The following is an 8,321-nucleotide window of genomic DNA, read 5'->3' as shown; positions in this document are numbered from 1 at the left end:
TGCTTCATTTATATTCGAATGTTTCATTGCATTGTTTCATTGTATGATCATAAGTTATTTGCTGCATATCATTTTGCATTTTGCCCTTGAGTTTAATCTTTGCATTTATGTCTTGAATCTTGCCCAAGCCTTGCGGCCTCGTCAAATGGATCGTCTTTGGGCTTTGACATTCACTCACGTCACTTTATGACTTCGAGCTCTATCAAAGAAGGGTAACTGTAAACACCCCATTTTTGACTGCCTACAAGGCTCGAGCACTTTACTCGATGCACTCGATGATGAAAGTGGTGTTGTGCGTAGTTCGAGATCTCAACGAAGGGGATATGTTTAAGCTATGAAACAATTCCAAACCTTTCATATTCCCATTGATTATACCCCAGAAATTCATTTTTACACATTGTACCACCTTGTGTTGAGTCTGAAGCGGGGAAACATGGAATCCCTTTGAGGTCCGACCGTGCCTCATTGAGGGCCGGCCGTGGCTATTGATGGCTGGCCATGCCTTAGTAGCGAGAAACACTATTCTAGGCGGGAGCCTACCTACTGTTCATTTTTGAAGATATTTATGACCCCTCTTGCTTAAATTCTATAAAAACAAGGTTTTATCTCTGTTTTAAGGGTTAAAGAATTTCTAAATAGCTTATACACCTTCTTCAGAGCTCCTTCTTCTTGTGCAAGTAACCCTTTGAGCAAACTAACCACCTTGAACCTATATCCATATACCATATACACCTTCACACCTTAGCCTAGGAACCTTGGTTGAGCCTTGAGCATCACAATTCAAGCTTGAGAGTGTGTTTGGACTTAATTTGATTCACAACAAAGAGCTTACCTTTCTTGAGAGGTATAAGCTTACTATCCCTTCTCTTGCTCTCTTTTCGATCATTCATTATCTAGTTCTTGTATTTTTGTGTTGTTTTGATCTTCTTTCAAGTGTTTAAGCTTGGGTTTGGAGAGCTACCAAAGGGTAGAGAGAGTTAACACTCTTTCTTACACCTTCACCTATAGCTCAAACCCTTGTTTTACAACCTTTTCCTTTGCTTTATAGATTGATTTTCAGAGTTTAAAAGAGGCTAAAAAATCATGCTTTGAGGTTTCAAAAGTGGAGGGGTTAGCCACCCATCCTTGTTCTTGCTTACTAGCCTTATTTTCTTTCTTTGTTATTTACCTTTTTAGGCTCTTTTCTTGCACTTTGGGCCACTGTTTTTCACCTATTAGAGGTTGTTTTAGGGCTGTCCTAGGTTGTTTAATTAATTCATGCTTTGATTATTTTGTTTGTTGCCTCACAAGTCCTTATACATAGCTTGTTGCATATTGTTATTGGCCTTTCCTTGTCTGATTTCCTTGTTTAAGAGCCTCATTTTAATAATCAACTTACCATTCATTTATTTCATTTGAGAGTTGTTTCAATCGGTTGACGGTTATTCAAAACATGAACTAGAGATCTACGCTTAATGGCTTAATCTCTACGGAGGTTCATTGTTAATGGCATAGTCTCTTTTTGATGTTGAGAATCACTTCCCGTTTGACACGTTTCTCACTTAGTAGATATAATCTTTAGTGGACGTAACAATCATCTTAGACCAATGGGTTAAAGAATGGCAAAGACTAATGAATTTGGCTTAAAATGAACCAACCCATATAAAGAAAATGAGTTATATTGCTTAGGTTTGGCCTGACGTTATGCCGAGTCTATGGTGTCAAGAGTCATCACCATCAATTCATGGTGTTTTGACGACCCTTGAAGCGTTTTTACTCCCCCCCCCCCCCCCCTTTTGAGCTCATTCCATGATAAAGGGAGAATGGTTGTTATTCATTGCAATCATTGAATTTTGTCCAAATTGTAGCCGAAATCATCAAGCAAACAATTTGCTCATTGATGGTTTTGGAAACGATTCCAACCTTCTCTTGACAGAGAAGTGTGAGAGGGACAAACAAAGTTCAGAATAACTCTGTCTGCACTGTTTTCACTTTAGAGCACAAAACAAAATAAAATTTTGCATAAAATTAAGGCACGGCCGGCCTTATTTAGGCCCGGCCGAGCTTTATTGGGTCTGGTCGGCCATCAATGTTTGGTCAATAGTGTGTTTTGTAGAAAACAAAGGGCAGTGGTTGAAGGTGAAACAGAGTAGAGCTAGGCAGACAGAACAGTTCTAGAACACTATGCATGCAACCCTTGTGCAGCCTTGCTTACATCAATGTTGTAAATTAATTCTCCGGGTATTATCGTAATTAATTTATTATTGTTACAATTAGTCTTGTTGTAATTAGTATTGTTTATTTGTAATTGTTATAGTGAGTTAACTTAGATAGCTAGTTTATTTCTCATTATTATCCTTGTTGTAATAGAATAGCTAGCTAGTTAATTCTTTGCTTATTTATTCATTCTGCTTTGTAATAATTAGTTTAATTCGGATTTTCGGACCTTGATTCAGACCCCCTTATATGAGGGCCAATATGTAATAAGTCGTATGTCTTCCAACCCCACGTCTTTCTCCCTTTTACTTATTTGCTTACGATGGTTAGTATAGAACATCAATTTTCAAATTAGCATTCTTATGCTTAACATCCATTGTCTTGCATGCATCCAAGGTTCGGCCCATCATACTAACTGAATATCAATGTTCAAGTTCATTGCTTGAATGCATGCTTTCACTACAAGAATTTTCACTTTTGGCAATTAAATTTTTAGTCACCAAAAGTTTGTTTTTAGTCGCCGAATGGTTTTAGCGACTAAATTATTTGATCGCAAAAGGAGTCGCCAAAAAATTGTCGTTAAAGCTAATTAGCGACTAAAATTATTTTAGTCGCCAAATGTATACAATTCCCGACCAAAATTTTAGTCGCCAAAAGGTTAGACATTAAATTAAATTAGACCCTTTTCAGCGACCAAACTTTTAGTCGCCTAAAGTCCCACTTTTTTAACTACTAAAATTTTAGTCGGCAAAGAGTTCTTTTTTGGCCACTAAAAATTTAGTCGTCGAAAGTCCCACATCTTTGGCTACTAAATTTTTAGTCGGTAAAGAGTTCCTCTTTCGGCTACTAAATATTTGGTCGCCTAAAGTTCTACATTTTTTGCTACTAAAATTTTAGTCGGTAAAAGTGTTTTTATCCTTTAGTTTTTGTTTTTAGCTACGAAATATTTTAGTCGCCATATGTTTGATTTTCTTTTGGCTACTAAAATTTTAGTCGCCAAATGTCTTTTCTCAATTTCTTTTTCGCTACTAATTGTTTAGTCGCCAAAAACATGATATTATGTTTTATAGCAAAATTATAATTTCTCCACAACCTTGTCTATATATAATGCAACCTGTAATACGCATATAAACAAAATGATACATACTGTCAATCATTCCACAATCTGCATCCATATACCAAAAATAAATAACATTAAATATCTAAGTCCATAAAAATTGACTATTGTCCAAACTAAAATAATAATTCCATACAAAATATATCATACAAAAATCAAAGCTCTCCATATACAAAAAATACATTTACTACCAAGCAAAATTACCATTTGGCATGGTACAAATTACCATCGTAATCTATACCACAACAAAATGTGATATATGTACCACGACAAAAGTTTTCTATGGACCATGACAAAATGTCCTATATGTACGTCGACAAATGGTATATATGTACCACGATAGAAGGTGATCTATGTACCACCACAGTCATTATCTGTTGATTGCCAAAAAAATTTTGTATCAGTAATAATGAACTACACAAAAGCTAAGGATGACAAAAGTATTATATTAGTTCTACACAAAAGTGAAAATTCTTCTCCATACACTAATATGGATTATCCACAAGTCCACACAACAAAGCCATCTACAAAGAAAAACAAAAAACGAAACATTAGAATTGGTTACAAAATATCAATTCAGCCATCCATATGGAACATGTTCTAACATGCATTTAAGGTAGAACAATCAAGAAATGTCTTCTTGGAAATAAAAGAAAGTATATATATATATATATATGTATCATGCAATATTTATTCCAACCAATTGCACAAACAATGTAATATGTAATTTCTTCGTCCTAAAAATATATAAAGGCAATTATTAGAATATGTAGATGTTATTTTAATAAACTTGTTGCTTTTAAACTATGCAAGTTTTTCGACTAAGTGTGAGGCGTATTCGGGGGCTGTTATGAATTTTTACCCCCGGAAAGCCCTTTTTCGAGTAAGTTTAAGGCGTATTCGGCTCTAACTCCAAACCTACAGGTCCGAATTACGTTTCGTCAGTTCTCACAAGTCCTATTTGTCATGGGGAAGCTATCCGTGAGTGTCATATGGTCGTTCGGAGGCTGTTTTGAATTTTCGCCCCCGAAAAGCTCTTTTTCGAGTAAGTTTAAGGCGTATTCGGCTCTAACTCTCTACCTACGAGTCCGGATTACATTCTGTCAGTTGTCACAGATCCTATTTGTCATGAGGGAACTATCTGTGTGAGTCAAAAGGTGGTTCGGGTGCTGTTTTGAATTTTCACCAACGAAAATGCCCTTTTTCGACTAAGTTTAGAGCATATTCGGTTCTAACTCCCAACCTACGGGTCCGAATTACGTTCTGTCAATTCTCACAAGTCCTATTTGTCATGGCGAAGCTATCCGTGAGAGTCACATGATCGTTTAGAGACTGTTTTAAATTTTTGCCGCCGAAAAGCTCTTTTTCGAGTAAGTTTAAGGCGTATTCGGCTTTAACTCTCTACCTACGTGTCCGGATTACATTCCGTCAGTTGTCACAAGTCCTATTTGTCATGGGGGAACTGTCCGTGTGAGTCACATGGTGGTTCGGATGCTGTTTTGAATTTTCGCCTCCAAAACGCCCTTTTTCTACTAAGTTTAGGGCATATTCGGCCTTAACTCCCAACCTACGAGTCCGAATTAGGTTCCATTAGTTCTCACAAGTTTTATTTGTCATGGCAAAGCTATCCATGAGAGTCACACGGTCGTTCGGAGATTGTTTTGAATTTTTCCCTTCGAAAAGCTCTTTTTCAAGTAAGTTTAAGGCGTATTCGGCTCTAACTCTCTACCTACAGGTCCGGATTACATTCCGTTAGTTGTCACAAGTCCTATTTGTCATGGGGGGAACTGTCCATGTGAGTCACACGATGGTTCAGGCACTATTTTGAATTTTTGCCCCCGAAACGCCCTTGTTCGACCAAGTTTAGGGCGTATTTAGCTCAAACTCACAACCTACGGGTCCGAATTACGTTACGTCAGTTCTCACAAGTCCTATTTATCATGGCGAAGCTATCCGTGTGAGCCACACAGTCGTTTGGGGGCTGTTTTGAATTTTTACCCCTGAAACGCCCTTTTTCGAGTAAGTTTCCTAACCTACAGGTCTGAATTACGTTGTCAGTTTTTACAAGTTCGATTTTTCATGGCGAAGCTATCCATGTGAGCCACACTGTCGTTCGGGGGCTGTTTTGAATTTTTGCCCCGAAGCGCCCTTTTTTGACTAAGTTTAGGGCATATTCGTCTCTAACTCCCAACCTACGGGTCCGGATTACATTCCGTTAGTTGTCACAAGTCCTATTTGTCATGGGGAAACTGTTTGTGTCAGCCACATGGTGGTTCGGGGGCTGTTTTGAATTTTCACCCTCGAAACGCCCTTTTTCTACTAAGTTTAGGGCGTATTCGGCTCTAACTCCCAACTTACGGGCTTGAATTACATTCCGTCAGTTTTCACAAGTCCTATTTGTCATGGGGAAGCTATCCCTGAGAGTTACACGGTCGTTCGAAGGCTTTTTTGAATTTTCGCCTCTGAAAAGCTCTTTTTCAAGTAAGTTTGAGGCGTATTTGGCTCTAACTCTCTACCTACGGGTCTGAATTACATTCCATCAGTTGTCACAAGTCCTATTTGTCGTGGGGGAACTGTCTGTGTGAGTCACACGGTGGTTCGGGTGCTGTTTTGAATTTTCACCCCCGAAACGCCCATTTTCGACTAAGTTTAGATCGTATTCGGCTCTAACTCCCAACCTACGGGTCTGAATTACATTCCGTCAGTTCTCACAAGTCCTATTTGTCATAGCGAAGCTATCTGTGAGAGTCACATGATCGTTCGGACACTGTTTTGAATTTTGACCCCCAAAAAGCTCTTTTTCGAGTAAGTTTAAGGCGTATTCAGCTCTAACTGTCTACCTACAGGTCCAGATTACATTTCGTCAGTTGTCAAAAGTCCTATGTGTCATGAAGGAACTGTCCGTGTGAGCCACATGGTGGTTCGGGCACTGTTTTGAATTTTCGCCCCCGAAACGCCCCTTTTCGACTAAGTTTAGGCCGTATTCGGCTCTAACTCCCAACCTACGGATCTGAATTACGTTCCGTCAATTCTCACAAGTCCCCTGTTTACAAATTATTAAAAATATAAAATCACCTATATTAAATGAAAAATAACTAAAAAAAATCCAAAAATTACATAATAATATAAATGCATACCTAAACAAAAGTTGACAAATGATGAAAATTCATAATGTTGTTCCATTCATAATAATGCATAAATAAAAATTCATAACAATAAAAATTATGCGACTACATAATGTCACATAATACATACAAAATGTTGTTCACAAATTTAAATAACATAAATCAAAATCAAAACCAAAAGTTTTTGTCTTGATTCTTTCGTGGGTTACAAAAACAGAAGTTCGTCATAATTTTTACACGCCCGCACTCCACAAGAAGCAAACTGCTACTCAGGAAATATCTGAAAAAAAACAAAATAAAAATAATTAATAACAATATAATGGTGTTAATATTTTAATTACAGAAAAATATAAAAAAATTAACTACTATATAATTAGAAAGATAGTTTAGTAAATAATTTTGACTAGACCGAAGTCTAACTCTAACTCCCAAACCGGGAACCCAATTCGAGCCCCGTCTTCTCCCACAAATCTCTCGTGCCTAGGCGGTCGTGTGTGCCAAGTTTCGTGCTAAACCGACGCCGTTTGGTGATTTTGGGGCATTAACACCTCGAATTCAAGTTTTTTAAGGAACTAGTTTGCCTAAAGTGAAATCCGGCTCTAACTCCCAAACCGGGAACCCGATTCGAACCCCGTCTTCTCCCACAAGTCTCTCGTGCCTAGGCAGACGTGTGTGCCAAGTTTTGTGCTAAACCGACGCCGTTTGGTGATTTTGGGGCGTTAACTCCATGAATTCAACTTTCTTAAGGAACTAGTTTGCCTAAAGTGAAATCCGGCTCTAACTCTCAAACCGGGAACCCGATTCGAGCCCCGTCTTCTCCCACAAGTCTCTCGTGCCTAGGCGGACGTGTGTGCCAAGTTTTGTGCTAAACCGACGCGGTTTGGTGATTTTGGGGCGTTAACTCCTCGAATTCAAGTTTGTTAAGGAACTAGTTTGCCTAAAGTGAAATCCGACTTTAACTCCTAAACCGGGAACCCGATTCGAGCCCCGTCTTCTCCCACAAGTCTCTCGTGCCTAGGTAGACGTGTGTGCCAAGTTTCGTGTTAAACCGACGCGGTTTGGTGATTTTGGGGCGTTAACACCTCGAATTCAAGTTTCTTAAGGAACTAGTTTGCCTAAAGTGAAATCCGACTCTAACTCCCAAATCAGGAACCCGAATCGAGCCCCATCTTCTCCCACATGTCTCTCGTGCCTAGGCGGTCGTGTGTGCCAAGTTTCATGCTAAACCGACGCCGTTTGGTGATTTTGGGGCATTAACTCCTCGAATTCAAGTTTTTTGAGGAACTAGTTTGCCTAAAGTGAAATCCGACTCTAACTCCCAAACCGGGAACCCGATTCGAGCCCCTTCTTCTCCCACAAGTCTCTCGTGCCTAGGCGGACGTGTGTGCCAAGTTTCGTGCTAAACCGACGCGGTTTGGTGATTTTGGGGTGTTAACTCCTCGAATTCAAGTTTGTTAAGGAACTAGTTTGCCTAAAGTGAAATCCGACTCTAACTCCCAAACCGGGAACCCGATTCGAGCCCCGTCTTCTCCCACAAGTCTCTCGTGCCTAGGCGGTCGTGTGTGCCAAGTTTCGTGCTAAACCGACACCGTTTGGTGATTTTGGGGCGTTAACTCCTCGAATTCAAGTTTTTTAAGGAACTAGTTTGCCTAAAGTGAAATCTGGCTCTAACTCCCAAACCGGGAACCCGATTCGAGCCCGTCTTCTCCCACAAGTCTCTCGTGCCTAGGCGGCCGTGTGTGCCAAGTTTCGTGCTAAATCCGGCTTTAACTAGTCCTGTCTTCTCCCACAAGTCTCTTAACTTAGAATGCAAAGATACATTTTAGCTTAGAATGAAAAGATACATTTTATACTTGATCTTCTTGTGGTGGTGTATATGGATT

This window comes from Camellia sinensis, chromosome 15 (assembly GCF_055761805.1).
Source record: "Camellia sinensis isolate YWXY chromosome 15, ASM5576180v1, whole genome shotgun sequence".
Taxonomy (NCBI): Eukaryota; Viridiplantae; Streptophyta; class Magnoliopsida; order Ericales; family Theaceae; genus Camellia; species Camellia sinensis.
Note: the sequence above shows the minus strand (reverse complement) of the source record.